Below are 5,178 nucleotides of genomic sequence, written 5' to 3'. Positions count from 1 at the left end.
TCTACGTGTTTTATTGTCAGTCTCCGCAAACATTTAAATGAAATTAAAATAAAAAGGTAAGTATAAATATAATTAAATTATATTATTCTTTAATTACGTAAATATTACATAACAATTATTAAAAAAAAATAAAATTTTTGTTACTAGATAAGTCATTTTTTTATTTATAAATAATTACTACTTAGAAACGATTATATAAATAATTACACTAAACAGAAAAATATAGGAAATGGAAAAATATTAATTATAAATTTAATAAAACTAAAATTTCCACAATACATTAAAATAAATTTAATTAAAATAATTTTAAAGCTAGTGCTATTTCATGTAATGTTATTTAAATTTTCCTAAAAGGAAAAATTGCAAAAATAAAATCGTAAACAAATAATATTGATTTATTATATCATTATTTATTTATTTTATACTTTGGATATTACAGAATTAATTATAATAAGTAAAAGAAATAAAAAAATAGTAAAATTTCCACAATACAAAAATAAATATAATAAAAACGTGTTTAAAGCCATTTTTAGAAATATTTCATGAGTATTTAAATATTAATAATAGTATTTTTCAAAAGGGAACAAGAATTAATTATAAAATAATAAAAATATAAATGTAAAAATATTGATTTCGTATAATTAATTTTATACTCAATAATTTAAAAAGAATTTCCAGATTACACATAAAGAAATATAATAAAAATATTTTTAAAACTAGAATTATTTTATTAGAATTATTTAATATTATATAAATAATATAATTAGTTCTTTTATCTTAAAATAATAATTAATTAAAAAAATATATATCCCAAAATAAAAATATAAAAAAATATTAGAATATTTTTAAAACTATTATAATTCTATATAAATTTTCCTAATAGGAATAAGAATTAATTAAAAAAATTGCGAAAAATAAAATCATAAAAAATTATATTTATTTATTAAATTAATTTTGAACTAAATAATTAAAAGGAACCAAAACACTATTTTTAAATAATTAGTACTTATTCATTACACAGAAATAATTAAATTAAATAAAAGAAAAATAAGGAATGTTAAATATAAATTTAAAAAAATATATTAATCACAAATTTCCACAGACATAAACATTTTTAGTTTATTTCATTAGTAATATTTAAATAATATTTAATATTATTGTGAAAAATATATATAAATATATTTTTTAAAAAAATGTGTTTTTTTCAAAATGGAAAAGAGAATTAAATTAAAAAACTACCAATTAGATATAATTATGAAATAATATTTTTTATTAACTTTAAAAGAAATACTTTTAAATAATTAGAACTTTATATATTACAGAAATAATCAAATTATATAAAAAAAATTACAATATAAATATAAAAAAAGTTAATTGTAAAATCAATAGAAATACAAATTTTCACAATACGTAAATATTAAATAAAATAAAAACATTTTTAAAGTTGATGAGTTGATGAGTTAATTTATTAGTACTATTTAATTAATATTTATGTATTAAAAATAGTTTTTCTACAAAAAGGAAAAAGAATTAATTAAAATATAGTAAAAAAGGAAAAAAATATATTAATTTATTAAATTAATTTTGTACTCAATAATTTAAAAAGAACTAAAACACTACTTTTAAATAATTAGTATATATTCATATTAGAGAAATAATTAAATAAATAAAAAAAAGTATAAAAATATTAAATATAAATTTAAAAAATATATCAGTTATAAATTTCCATAGATATAAATATAATAACATTATTATTATTTATATAATAATAATAACCAAATTAAATAAAAGAAATATAAAATATAAATTTAAAAAAATTTAATTATAATATAAATGGATATAAAAATTTTCACAATATGTAAAAATAAATAAAAGAAAAACATTTTTAAAGCTGAAGTTATTTTATTAGTACTATTTAATTAATATTTAAATAATAAAAATAGTTTTTCTACAAAAAGGAAAAAGAATAAGTTAATAAAATTATAAAAAATGAAAAAATATATTAATTTATACTGTACTCGATAATAAAAATTTAAAATTTAATTTTAATAAGTAAAAATGATTATTAGTAAAATTAAATAAAAAATATTAGAAATATTAAATATAAATTTAAAAATATATACAAATTCAATAAAATTAAAATCTGGACAATATATATATGAATATAATATAACAACATCTCATTAATTTTATTTAATGTTATCAAATTATTTTGAAAATGATAAATCAAAAATAAAAAATTAATACAAATTTCTTAAATAGTTTTTGTATTTAATAAATTAATACTTAAAAAAATAAAGAAAGAAAAAGGTAAAATTAATAAAAAAAATTTAGGAAAGTATATCAATATATTGAAAACGTTTTTTCGTCAAATTTAATATAATTTGATATTTAAATTAATTTTTAATAATTATAGTATATTTTTCTTTACAATAATCAGACAATAATTAAAAAATCAAGGAAAAGTAAAAATATGTATTCGATTATTTAACAACAAAACTGAGAATACTACATATAAAAATATTAAATAAAAAATTAAAAAAGAGTAAAATGTATGAAAATAAAATTTGGAAAATACATAAATATAAAAAAAGATTTTCTAAGCTTTAATTATTTCATTAAAAATTTAACATTAAGCTTATTAACATGTGAAATATTTTTGTATTCGTCACCAAATAAGGAAAAGAATTAATTAAAAAGTTAACAAAAATAAAAATAATAATATTTTAGAAATATTATTATTTTATTCTTAGGTTGACATTTGAAACTTTAAAATTAAACAGGTATGTATATATTTTACATAATATAAAAAAAACAATTGAAATATAATTTGGGAAATAGATAAGCTTAATTTAATAAATACAAATGAACTTTTCATTAAATGTTCGATTTAACATTAGATTTCAACTAAAATTAAAAATAATTATTTCAAATAGTAACAAAACTAAAAATTAGAAGTAATAATTTTTAAATTTATTAAACGCAATAAATATAAATATAATTAAATCACGGCTGTTTATTATTATGAAATCCAAACTAAACAAAAACGACTGGACATAAAACCATCGATTTATTACGCGAATCCGTGACGTGACGGTTCGGCTTCAAAATCGCACAGATCAAAGTGGAAAAGTCTTCATAATTTTATTATACACAAAACGGTGAACGTCAATTGCGTTAAAAGTTACACGTCGAGAAATTAGTTTACGGGCGGCGTAATCAAAAATTTAATTCGACCAGACAAGCGGAAACGACACACGAAACAACACTAAACATGTGTAACTCGAGAACGTGTACGGGTTCGTGTGGCAGAAATGATGGACGCTCGTAAATTATTTCGTTTCACATCAAATGTGTTTTGTGCCAGTGAAAACAAATACGAACACAATAATATTGGAGCAAAATTTTATTGAAAAAACGGTATAAAACTGTTCTGATAATCAGATTTCGAATTTTTTTTTGCCGTTGCTGTCGGTCTACTTGTGTAATGGAGCCAATTTAAACGTTTAAAATGTTTATTTCAACCTTGAGGAAAGTGAAAAAAAACTTAACACAAAGATGCGTGTTTGCATTGCACTGTAATTTTGTCATTTCGTTAACTCATCCGGCACAAACAACCGGACAATTTGACGAGGAGGGGAATTAATTAAATAATATTAAATAATCTCAGCTTATTACACACTAATAGCAATAAATTTCAGCGTGATTTTATCATCGAGATTTTTTACTTCCACCGTGGTATTATTGCAATTATTTATGTCCATTATTTCTGTTGCATGAAGTGCTGCTCAAACGGGTATTCATTAGGTTGTAATTGAAGTTTGAGAGAATTCAGGCCGATGAAAATTAAATTTAGGCCTGGAAATTGTACGGTTTTCGTAATATTGTATTATTAATCGGGTCGTGTTATTTTTTAATGTGCATTATTATATTATGGTAATATTTTGGCTACATTTTAATACTGAAACGCCACAAAAACTCGGTAAAGTGCAGTGCATAAAAATACCTTTTTTCGTAATTTTTATTAAAATTAGATTTAAAAATTTACTTAGTGTCTTTTATGGACTACATTAACTAAGAGTATTAACTTTAATTTAATTTTTAATTATCACCTACATTATATACTTCATAATGAATTTAAAAAATTAAGGAATTAATAATATACCTACTTGCATTCATTTAATTATTAATAAAAATAAAGATTAACATAACATAACATCAATTTTGAAGCACATATAAAAAAGTAAACTAATTACTTGAAATATTAATTAATAGTTGAATTTTAAAAAATTTTATATTTGTATAAATTTTAAAATCATCAATATTAAAATAAATATATAAAGACTACACAGAAAAAAATAAATAATAGTTAAAATTTATTGAATTTTTAGTGATATATATTTTATATTTATTATATTATTCAAAGAATAATTAAAGGCTAATTTTGTTTATTTTTTGTTGATATTTTGTATACAAATATTTTATATAATTTTTTAGTGATTTTTTTGTTATTTTATTATTATCAGAATTGAAATAAAAAATCAAAAACTACGTACAGAAAAACAATTAATACTTAAATTTAGTTCATTTTTTAGTGATGTTTTGTATATATTTAATATTTGTATAAATTTTAATATCAATAGTATTGAAGTAAAAAGATACATAAACTGCGTAAAGAAAAAAATTAAAAATTAAATTTTGATAATTTTTAGAGATATTTTGTATATATTTTATATTTATTTTTGCATAAATTTTAATATCATAAGTATTTAAATAAAAAATATACAAGAACTACGTATAGGGAATAATAATTTTTAATATTTGTCATTAATTTATTTTTATTTATTCATAAAAGATAAAGGCTTTTTTCTTTGTATTTTAATCAAAATTTAAACAAATAAAAAAAATACAAACAAACTAGGTACTCAAAGAATAATTAAAGGCTAAATTTTGTTTAATTTTTAGTGATATTTTGTATACACACATTTTATATACATTTTTTAGTAACATTTTTTATAAATTTGGAAAAAATTCAAAAACTACGTACTGAAAAACAATTAATAGTTACATTTATATAAATTATTAGTGATGTTTTGTACAAAATAAAAAATACAAAAACTGCGTACAAAAAAAAAATAATTAAAAATTAAATTTTGATAATTTTTAGTGATATTTTGT

This window comes from Aethina tumida, chromosome 5 (assembly GCF_024364675.1).
Source record: "Aethina tumida isolate Nest 87 chromosome 5, icAetTumi1.1, whole genome shotgun sequence".
In the NCBI taxonomy this organism is placed as follows: domain Eukaryota; kingdom Metazoa; phylum Arthropoda; class Insecta; order Coleoptera; family Nitidulidae; genus Aethina; species Aethina tumida.
This window is presented reverse-complemented; position numbering follows the sequence as displayed.